Here is a 23244-nt window from a genome sequence, read left to right as displayed (position 1 = left end):
TGTTTCATTGATTTCTAAATGGGCCTTTTAAGATTTGATCATCACAAAACAGCAGCACGAGTTCCTTATAAACAAACATGAACACAGGTAGCCTTTTGGCATGGCAGGTGTGCTGCTCTTCTATCTGTGCTCCAGTGAACAGCTTTTCTTGCTTCTGAAACCTTCTCCAGTCCTTTTTGTAAAAAGGCACTTTCATGTCTTTTACAGCTTAACTCAGTAGTTATGTAGGAGTTTTGAATTATTATATTTGCCACCATATTTCCTGTTTAGTTAACAGTCAGAACTATTCCCTAATTTGAACATATATCAGGTGACATTTCAGTTATCTTCCATTCCTTGAATCACAAAATCCCTGTGCTTCGGCCTGTGAGGAGATTGCACTAGATGACTGCAACTTTTAATTCGATTCCAGCAAACAGTTTTCCATACAATATTTGATTTAATTTTAATAACTTAGGTGATATAAATAGAACAAAAATATTTGGCATTGATAGAGTTGTATTTAGCATGCAAAAATAGAGGAGTGTTACATGTGAATACACATGGTGCACAAGCTCACTCCTACTACAGCCATTTTCCTATTTGAAGGAAAAAGAAAATCTCAGAAGTACTATTAAAATCAGTGAAAATTTTTTACCCCGTCACAGCTCAAATCAGTAGAGAAATGTTTCTTATGGCCATGTATGTGTGACTATACACATATATAGTCACCCTTCAAATTTTCTCTCAAAAATATTTCTATGCGGCATCCTCCAAAGAAAAAAGAAGAAATCAGTACAAGTCTCTCTGGCTAACCAATTTTAGTGAGCATGACTGCAGTACTGAGAGACCTAAGGACCCTGGACGCATCCCATGCTATGAATCGCAACCATCTGTGTTGTAGGAGAGTATCATAAATTATTGTTCTTGTCTCCACATATCCTCTCTCTCCCTGTTCACTGCTGAGCTACTTCTGCCAATAGCATCTTAGGTTCATATGACTCTAATCCAAAATCCACTAACGTCAAAGTCACACCAGTCATTTCAATGGAGTTTGTGCACTTGATGCAAAATCACAGGCATTTTGTTGAATTGAAGGGCCCAATTTGCCTTTATTGACTCACACAAAACTCTCGCTGAATTAAAGGGTGTAGTTATGCGAGGAACAGCAGGAAAAAGTAATAATAGAGAGGTAAAAAAAAAAATAAAGTGGCAAGATTCTCAAAGAAGTACGGAATTAATTAAATAAGTAAGACATGTTACTCTAGCAGAGCTAAAATCCAGGTATCTGTTGATGTCTGTATAACAGAAAGTTTGCACCTTCCCTGCAAGTGCCTGAACCATCAGAACCGTATGAATGACAGCCTGGGACATGCCAAGATGCTAATGAGGGTCAAGCTCTTCCCCTCTTTTAAATCTGTAGATGTGACGAACTCGCCCCTTTCTGTGTGTCTGAATACTGGCAATGTGAATGGTAAACTTCACCTTGAAGAGCAAGGTGGGACTATGCTTACTTGATTATTTAGATATATATTAATATATAAGATCAAAATCTTAACAGAAAGCCCTCATTGCGATAAAGTCAACTGGAGACTTGCAACTGACTTCAGTGTGTCCAGACTTTCACAGACAAGCTTTAGTAAGACTGACTATCCAAATATACAAGATCTCACAATCAGCAATAAAATTCAAATCAGCTAACTTGGAACACTGTTCTGAAACCACAAATTTCCTCCCCCAAACCCAAAAATACAGGACGTTTTGATAACAGAAGAGCGGTAAGTAAAGAGGTAACAAAGACAATGGTGAGAAACCCAATATATTTAGTTAGCGGTTCTCAGAGCTATAATATTTAGAATTTCAATATCTGCCATATTTAAATCTCCCTCAGATTTTATTTTGACTGCATTTGATTTTCTTGGAGTAGGGTTTATATTTTTTGGTTCATTTTCTTTTAATATAACCATTCGGAAAGGAGAAAAGAGTTTTGAAGTTCAACCCAGCTTTAAAATGGCTATAATTCCGTTTAATATCAAAAGCAATTTTATCCAATCAGCTACAGACATTTAATACTTACCATTTCAGAAGTTAATTCTTTTTGCTGAAACTAAGTTTTCTGCTTTTACTGTGATTTTTTTCTGTTTTGTTGAATTCTAGGACAGATAGGTATTTGGTCAGAGTACCTGAAGGAAAAAAAAAATCTTGAATCTAGAATTTTTAGCTCAGAAGGAAATATTTTTCATGACTATGAGTGAAGATAGAGGAAAACAATGGACAAGTTTTTACAAACTAAATTATGGAGAGTGCTACCAACTTCCTGTAATAAATGCATTGCATATGCATACACATGCACACATATACATATGTGTACATATGAATGTAGATTTTTTAAAATAGAACACATTTTTGGAGAAGGAAATCAAAGCATTCTTTTGTTTAAAGACTATATAATTTTCTTACTCTATAGGTTACAGTTAGTACACTGAAATTTAGCTAGATGCATGGCATTCCTGCTTATGGATCTAATGCAGTATTTTTTTTTATTTCCATTCAAACTATCTGTTTATTTTATTCTAATGTATCATGCCATAATTTCATGTAATTATGGGTACTCTGTCTTCCAAGACAAACAGCTGACACCTGGAGACATGTAAGGAATAACTCATAAGTTAAGGTTAGCTGCCCAACTCTCATTACACTGACATTTGAAGCATATTCTATGAAGTTCGAGTTAAACCAAATTTGTTATTCAGTGATTCTTGGATTCAGAAATAACCATACAATAGGCTAGACAGAGATTGTCAGGCTGTCATTATAATACTGGCTGTTAACAACCACAATTAAGGAAGACTACATATCAATTATTATTTGTCTGGAACATGAACTTCCCTAAGCATGAAAGGAAGTGATGCAGCCTGTATTACTGTCTCCACTCTTCAGCTAATTAGTACTGTTTTTAATGGCTTCATCTGCCCAGGATCAATTGTCTAATGGGGAACAGTTCTCTGTCAGTTAATAAGGTGAGGAACTGTATAATATGATTATGTCTGGCTCCAAAATAGTGCTTCAAACAACACTAAAACAATCATGTGATGGAATAAATAGACTGATGTGGGACTGCTGGATAATTCTGGAGCAAGCAGACTGTTCCAGTAAGGGTACAAATGTCTGATACACGAATGTGTAGCACACAGTAAGGGAAGAGTAGGGCACTGTCTAGAAATGCTGGAACTTTAATTAAGAGAAGGAGTCAGTGGCAATATGCATTTAAACTGGTGTTTAAAGAACATTAGCATAAGGAATGTGAAAGGGAAGGGCTCTATTTCCAAAAATAATTGCTGCAGAAATAAACTGGTTTGTGGTTGTCCGATTTGGAAGAGTGTGCATTTTAAACTTTCCGTTCAGAAAATGCCAGCCAGTACTGAAAAAGGTAGAAAAGAGTTTGATGATATCTACCCTGTGTATCTTCAGGCTGGAAAAAGTGGGCTCTATATACACATGAATATATCATACCTCTGATTCCACAGTATAATTGGATTATATCCTTTTCTTCACTTATAGAGACGTTGGCAGACTATTGCTCTTCGGGACGGAGGCATTGGAGAACTCAGCACAGATCTGCACAAGGTAAAGCAGGATGTGCACAAACAGCTGTATGACTTCAGACTTGACTTCTTTCTGCTACAATTGATCACCATTACCCACAGGATAATTGATATTATTCTTGGCATTTACAAAAAAAAAAAAAAGGATTATGCCAAGCTCTTATAAAAACAAAAAGCAGACATTGTGGTATAGGAAATAATTAAGCTTTATAATTAAGTAAGAGTAGACGTCACTGGCTTGCCTGAGTTCAGAATGGAGGGGAGAGTAGTTGGTGAAACCATTAGAGTAATACCCAAAACATGCATTTTTTATTCCAGATCTAATTGCCTCATCTGCCTTCTTCAGTGATGTCCAATTTTTTCCTTTGCTGTTCTTTGGAGCACTGTTTCCACAAGAGATACAGAGTGTCCTCCTTCGGATAGAAAGAAACACTGAAAAGTAATTAAGGGGAAAAAAAGTGGAGTATATTTGATAGGATTTGCTTTAATGAAAGAGTTTATCTCAAATTCTTGAGGTTTGCACATTTACATACACATTCAAATATATTAAAGGAAAATAGCTGTAAAGATTTACCCCTTCCTTCCACAGTTGACTTAAGCTTTTTGAACACAAATAACATACATCACCGCACAGTCACTTGCGTAGTTCTTATGCCCAGCATGTGAAGAAACTAGCACTTCAAATCTTTATATCTCAGCAAACCCAGACTTTTCTAGGCAAACTGTATTGCCATCCCATTTAAACCTATCGCTTCTGGGAAGATCATCAGCCATGACACTGATGGTCTAGCCCTTGTTCCTCTTCTGAACAAGCTGAAAGGCCTGTATCTCTCAGAAGACCATTTCAGTAATTTAGACAGCAGAAATCTTACCAACATTTTAGAGTTCCTCAGCTAAAAAGCCCTGCTTTTCACTGTATTGAGTAAACAAAGCAGAGCCTTGGAGGAGTGGGCCATTCATACACACATGGAGGAGATACAGGGCAGTCCATCATCACAACATGGAGACCGTTTCTGTTATACCATTGTCGGGGGGGGGGGGGGGGGGGGGGACAGAAAAGGCATATTTTTTCAGGAGTGGTATGTGTATTGTATATTTGTGCTGGGCAAAAGATTGGTCACAAGGCTTTTTGAAGTGTTTAGCTATAGTACATCAATGAAAAATATTGCTCTTACAGGGAGAGTATTGCAGGGATACGGAATAAGTTTTAACCTGTACTAGTCAGAACACATCAAACATAAAAGCATTTCACAAAGACTGTAATAACTTGAAAAAAGAGATGATAATCATTGGTATGGGGCAGCACTGTGAAGCCCGTATTTCCAGAAAGAATGTATTTGAATTCCTTGAACAGAACAGAATGCAACAAAACAGGACAGCGGAGTCAAAAGTTAAATGTGTGAGAAAAGAAGAAGAAGAAATAAATTCTTCTGTCTGGGTTACATCACCCAAGAATGGATATAATTTTCAGCAGATGGACTACCTCATTCTTATTTTTACCTTCTATTTCTGGTTCAACCCACTTTCAACCAGCATTTGAGATTATTGTGGACAAGCGGAATTTGCATCCAAGGAGAGATTTTAGCTATTGCACATGGAAGAAGTGTCAGCGACCTGCCTACTTCTCTTTTACTAACTGCCACAGCTTAGAAAAGAGAAAGGTCTGGCTGGTACTATCTGAGGTTCCTCTTTGAACTCGATACTAAGGACATTTTTTTGTGTTTTTCCCTTAAAATGTACATAACTGCAAATAGCTACAGCGCAATATAGTGTGGACAATCCAGGACTCAGTCAAGGCAGAATCGCAGTTACTGAGACCTTTATGATGTTATAATAATGTACTGAGTCTCAGAGACACACTCTGGGATCCATTGCTAATACATGAAAATACATGTTGCGTTCAACAGACAATTAGGTAGATTTGAAAAAGAGATGCCCTTTTGGAGTGTAAAACAAGCAGTTTTGAATGGGAGATAGGGTGGGGGGAAATGCAAAAGGACAGAAAGAGAAGGACAAGTTTTAATTGTCTCCCTTCTCCAAATGTGTCTTTCCTTCACCACTGAATACTTTTCCTTAAATAACAGGTAAACTGGGAGGCATCAGCATCTCCTGTGCTTTGAAACTGACAATTGGAAGATTTATAATCAAAAGAATAATGTACTTTTTGGGACAAATGATAGAGGTTTAGACATCTTGAGGTTCCAGGTATTTTTAAAAGTACTTTAACAAATATATTCAGAGGGATTAGGAAACCAGCTATTCCTTTTAGCAGGAATTATTTTCATTGTGGAATAACTGTTGTTAACCTGATACCCTCTCTCACACACACTCTCTGACACTCTCTTCCAATATTTTAAGAGCTGGTTAAAAACAAACCTATAAATTTAAGATTGACAAGCCGTATGGCAATATCAATTAATAATTACATTTTCCTTGCTGAGACTTATGGATTTGGCTTAGGTACCTTGTCCTTCAAGTAGAACATGCAAAGATTTTTATAAGCCCAAAAGATTAATCAGTTAAATTTGTGGCAGAAGCACTTGTGGTTTTATTACAGAATAAGGATGAGTATGATAAGTGAACGGATGCACTTCTGTTGAAGGTTTCTGAGGCCTAGACATCTCTACTTCAGAAACAGATTTTGCGTTACTGGGTAGCTGAACTGAAATTCTGGTTTTCAGTATCATAGATTTCACAAATGCTAAGTGGAAAAGGTTTCTGCTGAAGCAGCAAGTAGCAGAAGGTGTTAACGTGGAAAAATGTGTAAGATACTCTTGTAGAGGACATAAATGAACATTGATATATGTTCTACTTTGAGAAAGGGGAAGTAGCAGTCATTTTAGAAAGTAGCAGTCATTTTAGTCTAATTTTTTCAGCAGCATTATTGTCCAAGCTCTTTTATTTTAAGTGAAAAAAGAAGTGTTGCAATTGAAATACACAAAGGCTTTGTCTGATAGTGAACACAAGAATAAGACCTCACTTACATTCATGACATTCCAATGCATAACTATAGCCAATATTTTAGAGAAGAACCTGAAGTATTCCCTCATCTGATGTGAATTTGCACTCCTGAGACCCAGAATGACTCCAGACTATAACCTAATAGTAATACAGAGTCTCACAACATTTCTATTGGTATCTTTATGAGAAAGCATTGCCCTCTGTGTAGCTGGGACCATGAGGAATTCAGCACGTGGCAAAGGTGAAGTAATGCCTGAAAGCAGGTTACATCTCTGGCAGCACAGTGACTCAAACTTGCACAACAATGATTGCTTCTTCAAAGTATATTATAGGTTGGAAACACATAACATAAGCTCATGATGCTCAGCTATTACAGGAAACTCCTTCACTGATTGCTGTCAGAACACCAAGAAACAGGGAAGTGAAAGAGCAACAACTAAGTTTGGAGTTGGTGCTCACATAGAAATGGAGGGCATTAGATTTTGCTCCTGTCAGATGCTTTTACTGTCCCTAGAGCCCTCTGTAGGAGCTTACAGAGTCCAAAAGAGGAAAACATCAGCATGGAACAACTATTCATACAACGAAAAGTGGAGAATTCTGTCCAGGTGGCACCTTTAGATCGTTGGAGAAGGTGGATAAGAAGGAGGTGGAGGATTTATTCAATTAAAAGGGAGAGATGAGCTGTGAAATGTCTTGATGCTAGGTCAATGTACCTTGTCCTTGTCTTTCTCAAACAAGGAAGAAGTGTTCACATGAAAGTGTATTTTGCTTCATTATGATATTTGATGCTTTTTATATCATTTCCCACTCTTCACTTTCTACTGTTAAAGTGCTTTCCTGCAGTGAGTATTAATACCACCAGATCTTCTTTCATTCCCTTCAGAATTCACTTCAGAAAGGATACCTCTTATGAAGAGAACTGATACTCTTAAACTCATGGATTTAGCAAAGTTCCAAAGTTTTGTTTATTGATTCACTCTAATGGACAAATGGGTGATATCCCCATGCCACCTTTCCTCTTTAAATAGCTCAGTGAAAATCTTTCTATTGAGGATATTTCCAAAGTTGGAACGGTTTTCAAAAAATATTGTAGACTAGCTACTGAATGCGATTTTAAAATCATGACTAGTGGCAATCAACTCAGTTAATAATTATGGTCCAATGCAGAAAGGTATTTAGAAGCTGAAGCACTAAACTCCTGTTGAAGTCTGTTTTGTACAAGTATCTATTGCTTAATCAGGTGTTTAGATTCATTTATCTTTCTCTGCTGATACACTACCTGCCCAGAGCTCAGGTTTCAGTTGAAGCATGTTTCTATGCCAGGCAGCACTTAAACGTAATGAATGGCATAACCAAAACTAAATAATCAGATATTAAATATTAAAAGTACCTTTCTAAAGACTGGATAGAGAACTTGATGAGACTTCACTACTGGAAAATTTAGGAACTGATAGGCATCTCTCTGGGCTGGAATTGTCACTACTGCTGTCCTGAATCCAGAGGATAGACAAAATAACTTTCACTTCCACAGCTACCAACCTAATCCTCTACCATGCCACTCCATAACTATTCACTGGAAATTTTCTGTTGTCAATGGTTTTCAGACAACTCACATGAGAACAGAATTAAACAAGCGAAGGTTGCAAACTGCATATTGTTTACTTTCCACTGATAGTCTCAGGTTGGCTATTGCCTTGGTCAGTTGGAGAAAACAAGTTTCTCATGTAAAAGCAAAAGTGATGAACTTTAGAGACAGGAAGGCTTCAAGATAATCCATATACTCTTCATTATTTTACTAATGTTAACCCTCTGACTATATAGTACTGATCGATTTGTTTGGTAAACTGGAAAAGTGGGAGTTGCACAAGGAATAAGTGAGAATATTAATTATTGTCCTGGAGAGAAGGATGTCTCTTAGTTGTCATGGTATGTCTGTGGGTTAGCAATACTTGAGCCCTGATCCTTTTAATGCTTGTTGGCTGCTCCCCCTTTCTCATCTCAAGTGGGTAACTTGAAAGCCTGCCTCTCTCCCATCCCTCCCTGCTTTGTGTCTGAATGTGCATGGGAATAAAGCAGAGGTGGGGAAGCCTTTCAGCCGTAGCAGCGTGCACAGGAGGAACAGAACAGCCCATTGCCAGCAGGAGGTCACTGTGTCCTCCCCAGCCCCTCAGCAAGGTACCAAACACCTCTCAGAATGTTCACATGATCCTTCTGGTTGCTGTCCCCTCCTCAAATCACACTGCCCTTTCCCTCTCGCCCTTTACCCCACCATGGGATAAACTTAAAACGTTGTAATACTCCTAAAGAAAATCAATTATGAGGAACAAAAGAAGTTTAGGCCTGATTTAGGCCCTGTGAATATGAAACCATTAGGTGGAACTGCCAAACTTAGCAAGAACCAAGCTGTGAAGGATCTACACATGGGAACAGCTTCACAAATCTCTCTGTGGGCAGCTTAACAACTGCATGCAATTATTTAGATGTATAGTTTATTCCTGCATAATTTATGCAGATCCATTTTCAGCTATTTTGCCCAAATACAAAATAATGGTTTCATGATTACAGCATCATCTGGGGACATCAAAGCACTCCACCATTATGATTCACATCCCCATTAACGATAATGCACAAGACAAATGTGAATCTTTATTAGGTTAATTCTATTTTGCCCATTTTGCAGATGAGTAAGTGGGAGCACAGAGAGGTTAAGTGATTTGCCCCAGGTCACAGAGCGAAATCTGGAATTAAAAACAATGTGTGAGTGTGGCCTAAAAGCCATATACATTACAATTAAATAATGAAGTATTTAATAGCAAAGAAATTCTAAAAACTAGGGCTTCATACCCCACCTAAGTATGGATTTAACAGGTAATCTTGCACTCACCATGAATTTAAACTTCCTGTGATCACTAAATAACTCCGAAGAATGGGAAAAAAGCATGAAAACGCTTTTCTTTCCCTTTCTAAAAAAGCAAATAAGGCAGGAAAACGTGCTGCTAAAGCCGCAGCAAAGAGAAATTATCTGTCCCGAAGTGACACTGATTTTTTTGTAGTGCTCTCTCTATCACTAGTGTCCTTGAGAAACAGAAAGCCACATAAAGCAAAGCTCTGTCATCTACAGGAGACTAAAATGAAAGATTTGTTCTTTAAATAACAAGGTTTTACTGAGCTCTCTTTATTTGACTTATTAATAAGGTGGATGTAATTAACTCAACCAGTTTTAACTTAAGGGTCAGTAGCATAAACTGTTAACTACTGCTTCTCCAATTAAGGAAGTTTCTAATAAATGCCTACATAACTAAAGATACTGTAAAAAGCATTTTTTAATGTAAAAGTATTTTCAGGGCAAGCTTTAAAACACACTGAAAAAATAGAGTGAACTAACAACAATACGCAAAAATGCAGATAACTCATAGTTTTGAAACAGGCAATGTTTTCCATATCTGTATTTGTTTTTCTTTCAAGCATGAAAGCTAAGCCAAGTTTCTATCCTCAACCATTTAAATGAGCACAAATTTTAATGAGCCCACATGCTTCATATAACTGTAAAATAGTTAACTGTGTTCAGTTTTTTAGTTTGAGACTGAATTTGCAAAGTTTCATTCACAGGAGAATTTGCAGTACAGAAACTCCCACTGCTGAGTGAAAGTTAATATTTATGATGCATTAGAAGCAGAAAAAAGTAGGGGAAACAAGCAGTAACTCCTACTATATTTAAACTGTCTAAAATTTCCCACTGTATCCATGAGACATTGTCATTGCTTGAAGCAAATCTTTTGTCATGTAATGGACAAAAATTCCTACAATCAGGACAGTCCCTTCTTTTTCTCTCCCAGAATACCCTGCAGACTTAGTGGTGCTGCCGTGCTGAGAACTGACACCTCCTTTAGCTGATTATGCAGGTGACAGAACACTTAGCAGCATACCAGAAAAGTCAAATGTATTCCTTGACATGGGAATAAGGTACCTGGTTCCCCTGTTTTTCAAATTATCATATTCACTGCTACTATTGTAATGTCCAAATAATCAGATTCTGGAATTTCAGTGTTATTTTTATGCGCATTTTAGTGATTATCTATTCAACTCTATTGAGAATTCCAGGACCTATACGGTTGCAAAAGTAACCCCTCTGACACATGTTCAATGTGCTGCTATGTTCAGTAATACTCGGGACTTCAGTACTGCAGACTGAGGCAGGTAAAGAGTAGGATCCCTTGGAGTGGCATGTTAAAAAGGCTTTGTCTAAATGATTCTTCCAGAAAACTCTGTGTTCTGTTTGAAAAATATATATTCTTTCCCAAGGGAAATGGGTGTCAGCCAGATCTTATCCACACCATGATCAAAAGTTATTCCCTATTTACAACCCAAGCATCAGCTGGCCAATTTATTTGGTTTTTTTTTAAATGTATCCGAATATGAATTTTCCATAAAAAGTCCCCTTGTCAAGAAAGGAAAGGTTTTTTGTCATGAACTCCCAGAATAATAGTCTCATTCATCAGGAAGTACTGAATAGTTCAGCAGTATACTTCAGTACAGCCATGTTGTTTTTCTTGTATCTCATTTTCATATCTCAGACACGTTCAGCTTCATCTGATACACAAAATAGGGAGAACTACAAGGAGGGAATAGCTTTTTATATTCCCTGTCCCCTTTCTGCCCTAGCTAATTCACTCATTTCAAAACCACTCTCTTGCAATCAAACCAATATTTTTCTTAGCTTTAGGTTTGCAGCTGAAACACGAAAGGTTAATAATGTTTTTTAGATACCTGGGAAGTCCACTCATGCCATACATAAAAGACTGTGACCTTTCCCATCCCAATATATGTTTATGAATTAGTGACGTTATTAAGTTACCTGGCTCAAACTTAAGAATAAATAAATAATAAAGCTCATTACCTTTGAAATCAATAGTAAGTCCTTTCACCTCGAGTTTCCTTCACGAATAATTTCCTTGGAAAAAAGTTAGTTTCTAAGCGTAGTGTCAACATCAGTGTTAAAAACACTTCTGTTTGAATTATAAAAGTTCTGTTGAGTTTAAATAAGGAAACTGATCAGAACTGAAATATGAAGTGATTATACTACATTAACATGATATATCCAATAAAATAATTTTATTTAAAGTTCAAAGATAATTTTTAAAAGCAGAAATCAATTATTCATTACACATAGAAATATGAAGATTTACAGATTAATGTGTATTTCTAGCTTTGGGAGACATATTCTTACTTGTTGCTACATGATGAACTGAAAAAGGGAATATATCAGCTATTTTCATAACTGGTTCACATGAATCCCTCTGATCAAACATTTTTTACCAGAAGTATGTGACATCTACAAGAATACCAAAGTAAAGCCCAAATTTTTGCAAAGCCTTTAGCCAGAAACAATAAGACATATTAATTTCATTGATAAGTCAATTGCTGCCTTATGCATTTCAATATGGAGTTGCAATTGATAAAAACTATTGAGTCTACTGCATCAAGCTACAAATAAATACAAACAACAACAAAATCAAAATGACACCTACTGGGGTAAACACAATCTGATCATTCGTAGTTAATAACATCATTCATTTCATGATATAACTGAAATAGAAGAGAATGAGGCAGCTGATATATATTACTCGAATGTGCATTTTTTTTCAACTTAACTTTACAAATGACTGGAGTTACTGCTCACTGTGGAAAAATTGTAGTATTTTTACTAATTTTTAACCTTCAATAATGGCAAATTTTGGTCTTTTTAAAAACTGAATCCAATCTGGGTTTGCAGTAGTATACGATTTAGCTGAAAACACTTCTTATCCTAGTTCAGATTCAGTTCAAATGAGAATATATATCTATAAACAACATGAAGTGTTGTTCAAAATCACCTATTGTATTGCAAATCAAGTATATTTCCATAGATTTCTGTCTAGCTATGCTGAGTTTATACTAATATAATGAAACCTAAAGATTTTACCCTTGAATGACAAAAAGCATGGACGTTTCACAGAGGGAGTTTTCTTGCAAAATTTCCTTTCCTCACTGAAAGCTATGTAAGAACTTATTACTGTCACAATTGGAACCCGGAAATATCCAGATATATTCTCTTGTCTTCTTTGCCTCTACAGAAAGGTTAGACAAGGAATTTGGACCCGTTCTTAGACTTTTTTTTCATATTCAGGTCTTTTTCACTTTGATACATATCAGAGTGCCAAGATACAATGAGAAGAATCAGATACTCACTTTCATTAAGCCTTTTAGCTCAGAGTTTTTAGTAAACACAAAACAGTTTACTGAAGTTTAAGTTGTTTTGGTCTACCCCAGATGAGAATTTAGCATGAAATGTTTAGCAAAAACATTATCTACAACTTTTTCCATAATTTTACATGCATTTTTGGCAGCTCTTCTTTTGAAACAGCTTTGTTAGAGGGTTTACTGAGAAGTAGAAAAGCTGAACAGAGATAAAATAGGGAAAATGGATTATGAATACAAACAAGGAAAGCCAAGCCATTCTCACTTTTCTCCAACAGCATGAACTGGTTAACAGGAATGGTTAACAATTAATAGGCAGTTTGGTGGATCTCTGCAAGATCACTAAGCCTGGGATTACATACGCAAACAAGAGAAAACAAGGTACAGAGTATGGCATTCTGGGTGAAACTGTTGCATTTTCTTTGTTATACGTATGTTGGAAACTTTATCATATTCTGGCATATCAAAACCCATTTAAAAGTTTTCTAGTTTCAAATGAAGGCACCCGGATGTTCAACCCAGGGGAAAATAAATACAAATATTCATTATATATGTATCACTGAGAATTTGTTACAGTAATGTTAACATGCATTTCATAGAAGCAATTTTGAATTAAACCTTAAAATGAATCTGTCCCTCTTACAATGAGAAAAATTATTAACAGTATTCTACTTTATATTACAGCACAGTATATAATGACAATACAAGCAACATGCAAGTATCAAAGAACCTTTTGATAAGGTTTTCCTGACCACAGTTATTTATGCTTGCAACAAGTTAGGAGACCACATTGTTATATGCTGGTAAAAGTATCCTATGGTCCCTGTTTAATTCCTAGAGAAACCTGACAGAGGTAAAAAATGTGCTACAAAAGGGATAAAAAGTAAAGAACATGTCTATTATGAATTTAATGATAGGATAGATGTTCCCTTCAAAGTTTTTCCTGTTACGAAGCCTCACCAGTGAATAAAAGTATCTAATGTATTATTCAGATAAAGGCCTCTGAACCTTAGACAGAAGGAAATCCATACCACCTTACATTGCTTTATTAAGTCTATATTAAGGACTCCATTACTTTAAAGAAACTGTTTAAGTAACATTAAGGCTATGACCCAAACTGACAAGAGTAAGGAAATAAAGATAGCTGAATTTCCATCTTTAAAATATGCTGTTGTGAGGAAGAAAAAGGAACAATGGAGTATGATACTTTGCTTCTTATCATGGACTGAGAGAAATATTTGGGGGGAAAAAAAAAAAAAAAGAAAAGAAAAGAAAAAACCTGAATCTTCACCTGGCATTCAATGGAATCCAAATAAAAAATGTTTAAAGTTTGGCTGTCTTCCCATTACCTCATGCCGTGGGTCACTTATAGATCGAGAAGCAAGTCTTCAAGCACAGGAATGCCAGACAATTCCTTCCTCCACTACAACAGCAACTGTTAGAATAAAGGACCCAATTACTGCTGCCAGGGCTATATGTAAAATACTGGTTCCAAAGGGTTTTCATGTGTTCTTTGCTTATGAGATCTACTGCAAAATCTCCAGAAAGTAAAATATATCTCTCTACCTTCTTTTTCCTTCTATACAGGGGAAATGGAAGAAAGAGGATATAAGAGGAGAAAAGACCACAAGTAACAAGTCCAATATGTTGCAAAGTGACCATCACTGTACAAAAAAGGAAAACACCATTAGGCAACCATTTCTTACCTGTAGCTCTTAGCCCAGAGTTAAAGTTAATTTACCTTTATGCTATCCCACTATTAAATAGGATGAATTCTAACATAGTTCTAAAAAATAATAAGTAAACTAAGATTGATATTAGTGATATTAAGTGAAATTGTACTGCTTAGGTGAATGGCCTACATTCCTTTCATCTCACCTGAAGGCCTGAAACACAGTTACATGCTATATCTCTGCTGTTGAAGGCATTGATATAGCTCTAATATTGGTATTTTAGCATGTATTTAAAACCTTTGCTAATAGAGGAAGTATACGAGCACGTGTGTGGCTAGAAATGTCTTTAAATTACTCAACAGTTGAACGATAGTTTTAGTCATAAACTTTGTCTTTACTCTTGTTATGTCACTTCTCTATCAACATAACATGCTGCCTTCAATTTGTTTATCTCTCATACCAAGATTGCACATCAGATGAACAAGAAAAGCAGAAAAGTTATATAGCATTACCATAGCAAACAAGACAGTCTGCATTAGACAGTATTCTTCATAGGATCATTCTCCACAGGGTCACTGCCCTCTCTATGATCAGATTGCTTGTGATGCAACATTTGGTGTTAAAAAAGACTTTCCTGTTTCCCTTGTTTTATAATCTAAAATATTCTGTACCCTCAGAATATAAAAATGGCATAGTATTTTTAATAACAAATCTGGAGGCTGATATTGCAAACACTGAACAGAAAAGCTCTTCTTGTCCAAGTTCCTATCTTTGCATGTGGGACTCAGCAAAGCTGAATCAAAAAAATTAGTAAAATGAGGCACCAGTTTTTACCTGTGGGAGTTATTAACAGTTGGACCAAACCTGGAGATAAATACATTGACAACTTCTCCAGTTCCTCAGATCAAGATTCAATGGCATTCTGAAACATAAGTTGAACCAAATCTGAATTTAAACCACAAAGAGGGGTAAGTGAGTGAATGTGAGCAAACTGCAGTATTTATACAATATCAGATTCATTGATTTATGGTCTTTTGGGCCTTACAAACAATGAAATTATGATAAAACTATATAATACCCAAACTAGAGGAGCATGGGTTTTTTGTAATTTCCATGGAAAAAAAAATACAAGAGATCCACTTTGACAAGATATTCATATAAAATAATAAATGGCTAAATGGATAATAGTATATATTTAAAAGGTTCAAAATGAGCAAACAGGCTCAAACAAAATAAAAATAAATGTCCCATGATGAGGCAAGCAGTTATCTTTCCATACTCTTCATTTTGATTCTGATGGAAACACACACTACATTATCTTTCCAGACTGTGGTGCTTATGTTATTCATACATACATTACAATTCAAGCCTTGTACAGGCAAACAAAATCCCAGAGAGTTACCCTGTACAGACCCTGTCTCCACAGTTTCCTCACAATGGGTGGAAACAGTCTTTCTTACCTTAGGCCACTATCCTTTCAGTCTCACATCTGCAAATTCTTTGGCAGTAAGATCCTGTTGTGGTTCCTGCATGGCTCACTACTCCATAGGCTTGGGGATAGTGGTCCCGTCCCTTTTCTAGTTCAAATATACTACTTTTTGGCAAGTGCTTGCATCCATTACTGCTGTGTATGGCCTCCCTCCTCCTAGAGGACCTCTTAACCACCTAATTCCTGAGGAAACACATTGTTCTTAGTCTTGCTTCCATACCCAGTGGCTCTTGTTTAGAGCCACAAGGACTCAAATACATGTAGTCTCTTCAAGTTGCAAATGACAGTAATGAGTGATAAGGTAAATTCGTAAATAATACTCTATTACTTTCTGACAAGACGGACTTCTCTTCCCTCTTGCCACACAAAGAAAAAGAAAAACCAGGAAAGACCTATCTGCAAAGAAATTAAACATGGCAAAGACCCAGAGAGCTCTGAATAGCACTTCTCTGTGACAATGATCAGCTTCCACGAAAAAACAGAAAATCACAATTTCTTTAATAGGCATCACATGCTTATTTGCATTTTTTATATTTTTTTAAGAAATCGAAATAGTAGACAGAGTGTGAGGCCTCTTATAAAGGCTCTTGCTCCTGATTAGTTAGTGAAATGGTTTCTGCATCACAGTACACCTCTTAACCTTGGAAGGCACGTCATTCTCAAAATGTAATTTGAAAGCTCTCCGATATTTCAGTAATCTACATTATTAGCAATATAGTTTAACTTTTCAAGGTTGGTAGAAATCACCTAGTATGTATGGAAGAACATAAGATGACGAATGACAAGAATCTAGTTCTTTGTTTGACACGATGTGTGGTTTACCCTATCTCTGTACGTTCTATAAAATGGGATAGATATCTAAGCGTAATGTTTAGTAAATGAACTATTAGTAAATTAAATTGTTCTGCAAAAATGAAGAGCAAAAGTAATTCTAAGTATTCTTCTCCCCACTCACTGCCTGCACCTGAGAGTACAGGGATGGATCCGTTCCTTCCCTTCTTCTCGAAGGAATCCTGCTCTTTTTTCATATCCATGTGGTTTTTAAAGAAAATATTCTTGCTCTCTCTATCTGCATAGTATACTTTATACCACAAAAAGCAAAATTTAATGTTAAAACTGGGACTTCTGTGCAAAACATGGGCTGCTTGTTTGACCTGGCAAGACAACAGCTGGATCTCCATCCTGTTAATTGAGCAAGTGTAAAGACTTCATCCTGCAAGGCGTTGTTAACCTGTGGAAAGATCAGACCTGTTTTAACATTCAAACACAAGTGTAGTCATCTTGCAGGCTGTACAACAATATATACTCACATATATATGTACAAACACACTCTCATACATCTCTATATATGAATACACACACAAATAAATGGCTGACAGCTGGATACAAATGCAAAAATATGTCTCAGGCTGGGACACTTTGAATTATTTCTGAGATGTACAATGCAAACCATCTATTTGAAATGTCACAAAGGGAATTTTTCCCAGGATGCATTCTTGTATGCTAAAATTCAACTAACACTGGACTTCTTTGGGGAAAAATAAACATTAAAAGACTGGGTTTCAAATGGAAGTGCTGATAGCCCTTTAACTGTCGCAGCGTGAATAGTATCACCACCGTATATTAACAACTGTAGTCATAAGATCTCAACATTTTTCCTCTCTCTGTCTTTCCCTGGAGCTGCTCAAAAAGCTAAGCCCCTTTTCACATTCTTAATGACCAAAAGTTTAAAAAAAGGAAAAAAGAAAGAAAGAAAAAAAAGAAAAAAAATACTTAAAAGTTCAGCTGGATTTTCTTCTGGTTTCCTAATGAGCTTAACATCTCATAAGACGCCTTTGGTAAAGGAGAAAATCTTTTCAAAAAGACCCATTTTCCTGCTGACAGTACAATCTTTCTGAACTAACATCAGAAAACCATAAGGGTGACATCCAAGCCACCTGAGCTGGTGATACAAGCTCTGTAACCAATAGATTTCTATCCTCTCTTTACTCCACATTCTCTAGCAACACAGTTCTTTAGAATAGGGTCAAAAGAAAAAATTCTGTTTAGTCGTTTAAAGGAAACAAATAACTTTTTCATCAGATCTCTGCTAGTGTTTGACCAAAGTCAATGTATACTGTAATTTAATTTGCCACAAAAGACCTAAAGTAGGTGGTTCTTAATAAAAGAGATCACAAAGTTATGTAGTTTCACATCACCTTGAGTATGCATGAACAATGGTATCTGACCTATTTCATTATTCCTTTTTTGCTGTTAAACAACAGAGAATAGTCTCATAATAAACTTGAATCCTGCACTGTGGAAAAAAAAAAAAAAGAAAAAGAAAAAAAAAGTAAGAAGCAGCAAGCGCTACATACCTAACATCAGTTAAAAGGAATACTGTCTTGAATGCAGTGACTCCCTATTATAACTTTACATGGGATTTGAACATGTAAAAAGTTACTTACATAACCGTCATTGCTCATGTGAGTTGACTGATGGAAAACAGTGGGACTACCTCAGCATTTAGATTATTTATGTATCAGAGAAGCTGCAAAACTGGGTCTTACTATGTGCTATATCAGGCACATAGAAAAATACATGGTTTTGCCACTTGATTTGATGGCACTACAATACAAGAGGTGGCATTCTCTAGATACATAGGTGTAATACCATGCTATTACACAAGGGGCTGCATTTTGGGGTCAGAATCATCAAATTCTCAATTTATTTTTGTGACAGAAATCCATAGCAGTTGTGTAGACCTGAAGGGGGTTAATCATCAATTATACCTGAATGAATAAGGCAAGAAATTCAATAATGTTCAGTTCTTAAAGTTGGTGAAAGAACACTTCACATTTTCTGTCTTCTTAAAACTTCTATAATTTTTGCTATGGTTGCTCTACTTCTGTAATTTCAGTAATCATGGAGCATCTATTGTGAAATAAGCCACAGATAATGATTTCAGTGTACCTGAAGGTCTGTTTAAGATGGATATTTTTTTGAGAAATGGAATGCCAGACCAAACTGCATGAAAAAGGCAGTTTTCCTAACACCCTGATTTCCCATGTGTACAAATCCTCCTTCTTAGTGCAATTCAACACTGAGTGATGTTGGGATGTCTGGTCAGACTAGGAGAGAATCCAGCATGATTCACTTCCAGAATAAGGACTTTCCAGAGACCTTAAACTTGATCTGGCAGTTGATTATCTCCAGAGGTGGGAATTAATTCCGCCCCTAGGTCAGCTTAATCTCCCTGTGAGAAGAAACCTTCAATTATTATAAACTCTGCTAAATTATTTATGGTATCTCTGTGATCTAATGAAGCTTTATTCAGCAAGACCTTTGTCTCAGGCTCACACAGGGAATGGAATGGGGCAACTGATCATGAAACTCCAGTAATTGTAGACTTCTGGAGCAGAAGCACTGAACAGGCTGGTTCAAATTTATTCTCAAAAAAAAAAAATTCTATTTCAGAGGAGTTAATGTAAGAAGCAATCTAGCCCATAAACCCCAGTTCTCCCTTGTTTTACACTGCATATGGTCTCCAAGAGTCAACTGAGCCTGCCAGGGCAGCATTTCAGTTCCAGAGGTAGACTGCAGGAAGTCTTACAGTCCTGCAATTCTCACGTAACTTTTATTGTCTTATTTTTGACTGGCTGCTGCAAGCTGCAAAAATGAATTTGTGAAAAAAAAAAAAAAAGCCCAAACCCACAAGACTAGTGTTTTGGGATATCCACTCTTAGAACCTGACCTAATAAAAATATATATGTACATTCAACTTCCACACCATTAAAGCCAGACATTTTCTTTTAACAAAACCTGGCCCTCAGTTGTAGTCAATACCATACAGAGCCATTTAGAGAGTAACAAAATCTCACAGGAAATTCTTTATATAAAGAGATTCAGAAATGAAAATACCATGTAGGTCACAGTCATTGACACATAATGATACAGTTAAGCAGTTCATTTCTAATTAAGCCTGTGATCAGAAAATAGCCAATTTTGCTTTCTGCTTCTTGGTGTGTTCAACAATTTTGCCAGCCAAAAACTGTTAGCTGCTGAATTTTTAATGATCCTTTATTGAATAATAAGGTTTTGTTTTCATTTCTCTCAAAGTGCCAGAGCCTCCGTTAACAATTATGCTGGGGAAAAGGTTTCCACAGTAGGTGGGCCCCACAGTCTGTCTAAACCATGGATTAGTATTATAGAAAAAAAATAAAAACCAGAGTGAAAAAAATGAAGAACAGTTAGGAAAAGCAGGTTTGGTTTCGGGTGTGTACAGAATTAGGTTACTTCATTATATAAAATAAGCAAAGAAAATGAAAACTTTCAATATGGTGAAACTTACATGAATCTGCTATTCTCTGGGTTGGCAAGATACAGCCACCCAGTTGAAGTGCTCTTTAATTAATGGTCAAATAAAACTATAAAACTAGGAATAACATGAGATTTTGACAGCAGAGCTGGTCAAATCCCTGGCAGGTGCATGCCTGGCTCAAAAGTTCCATCTGTCCCATCATGATGTTCTAGTGACCTGTTCCAAGGACAAAGTCCTTTTGGTTTATAACAGGAATTGTTCACTTTTCCCTCAAAAAAACTGTTCCTCTTATCACCTGAGGAGGATCTTGCCTTCAAACCAAACCAAGGTTTTACATTCTTTTTCTTTATTTAAGGCAAAAGAAGGGTTTCTTATTGGCCTAAGAAGCTATGTATATGTATATATATATATATATATATTTTTTTTTTTTTTTTATGTTCTCTGTTTCAAAAGACAGTTTTGGGACTTGTGGATAACCTCTACTTTGCTCTCTGGTCTCACATACCAGCTAGCATCGCTTTGGGGTCTTTCGGATGGCACATCAAGAAAGACCATCTCTTTTGGACATTGGTCTGAGTGCTGAAATTTGAGTATAAATGAGTATCTGAATGATTCCTGGGTTGGAGAGAGAAAACCAGTGACTGCAGAAGAAAAGAGGACAAAAATAAGATAATTTGAAGGAAAAAAATGAAGTTAAAATCCACTGAAAATAGGGACAGTGCAAGCCATAGAAGAAAGGATCTAAAGTATCTAAATGTTTTAAAAATAGGCTTGCAGCCAAATTGTGTTGCAAAGCCTCCAAATACGTGCACAGGTAGTAATGTAGATGCAATATATGTAGTGTTCATTGCGCCATCTGTTTCCTGAGAAGTCTCCCTAGCACTTTGTATTAAAAACTCAGTATTGTTTTTAACGTTGCCAAATATTAACAATTTCTCATATGGGTGTGAAAATAAATGACAAAATAAATAATTTTTTTTTTTTTTTTAAATCCAGCCATACCGGACCAACTCTTTTCATGCATAAGGTAGAAGAATAATTTGTTTCACTAACATAAAAAGTAATCTGGTGGCCTTTACTTTTTTTCAAAGATTATGAAGCAGATATATAAAATTCAGCATCATGACTATTTTGACATTTCTGTTGTAACACGTGGACAAACATGGCCAAGCCTCTGAAAAATCTCTATTTAACTATGTCCTGGTTTCATCTGGGATAGAGTTAATTTTCTTCCTAGTAGCTGGTACAGTGCTGTATGTTAGATTTAAAACAACAATAATGTTGATAACACACTTGCTGTTTTGGTTGTTAAGTAGTCAAGGACTTTTCAGCTTCTCATGCCGTGCCAGGTGCACAAGAAGGTGCGATGGGGCTCAGCCAGGACAGTTGATCCAAACTGGTCAAAGGGATATTGTATGCCATATGATGTCATGCTCAGCATACAAAACTGGGAAAGAAGGGGCAACATTTGGAGTGATAGCGTTTGTCTTCCCAAGTAACTGCTACACGTGGTGGTGCTTGGCTTTCCTGGAGATGGCCGTGGGAAGCGGTGAGTTAATTCCTTTTTTGCTTTGTTTGTGTGCACAGCTTTTGCTTTACTTATAATATTAAACTGTCTTTACCTCAACCCATGAGCTTTCTCCCTTTTACTGTTCTGATTCTCTCCTCCATCCCAATGCAGGATGGAGTGAGTGAGTTAGTGAGTGGCTTCATAGTGCTTAGTTGCTGGCTGGTGTTAAACTACAATAACCTACATTCATTTCTCCTTACCATTAGGCAAAATTTCTACAGCTTTCAACCCTACAAAGCATCCACAGACTTTTACATTCTTAGAGATAAAATGCATATTCTGTCACTCTGCAGAGTTGATCTATTTAATATTGAACTGAATGTTGCAAAGATAAATTAGTTTTTATGAATCTTGCAAATATTACCACTCACAACAATATGAAAAAAGTACATAAGGAATAATTCTACCGTGGGGGCGAGGTTTGAATACAGTATATTGAATAAGGCACTGAGTCACAGTCTGAATAATTAGGACTACCAGAAAGAAAAATCACTATAATTTTATATATTTATTTAATAGATAATATTACAGAGCACATGCACAAGAAAGGAGGGTGGAATTATAGACAGCTTCAAATCTTCATTTCTTAATCTATAATTTTTACCTTACTAAACATCTGTAAAATACAGCCTAATACATCTAATGCTTTAATAAAAAAAAAAAAAAAAGTAAATGTAATTGTGTATGCAGAATCAATGCAAATATACAGGTACCTAAGGACACACACAGACATACAAATTAAAAGAATGAGAAAGCATGATGCAATACAAGAATATAGGATCATTTTTGTGTACCTCATTTGTTATTGTATGGTTCATCCCAACTATATGGTGAAGAACCAAATATGAAGAACCAAATAACCCACTCCATTCAGTATATACTGACTGGGTCATATTCAACTTAATTGCACAGCGTCCAAATGCATTTACTTCTCTGGTGGAGCCCACCAAACTGACTCCAAAGTGACAGAGGAAAAGAAGTTCTGCTGTCTTGACACAGTCCATAGCACAGTTTCACTCAAATTGCTGCAGAATAGAGCTACAGGGAAGCTCAAAAGCTTTAAGCTGCAAGTTGTGATGATAAGCATTTGGTGTTTGCTATGATACATATGTTGTGGGTTTTAGTGCTCATATTTGAATCAACCCAATATTATAATCAACAGAAAGTCCCCCTGAGATGAATAACATAGGGCCTGTCGGGCTGAAGAGCTGTATTCAACCTTATACGCAGTTAGGAAATTGAGATCACCCAGGATTTCCTGACCAGTGGCCTAAGGTTTTCTCACTTTCTGTTTGTACTAGTCCAGATTCTTTCAAGTCTCAGGCTGCTTCAGTTTCTGCTTCATCTGCTTTACCAGGGTAAACTTTTCTATCTGTGCTTTGCACTCTCCACGCTACCTTAATAGGCTGCTAAGACTGAAGCTCCAGATT

This window comes from Patagioenas fasciata, chromosome 2, assembly GCF_037038585.1.
Source record: "Patagioenas fasciata isolate bPatFas1 chromosome 2, bPatFas1.hap1, whole genome shotgun sequence".
Classification (NCBI taxonomy): Eukaryota; Metazoa; Chordata; class Aves; order Columbiformes; family Columbidae; genus Patagioenas; species Patagioenas fasciata.
This window is presented reverse-complemented; position numbering follows the sequence as displayed.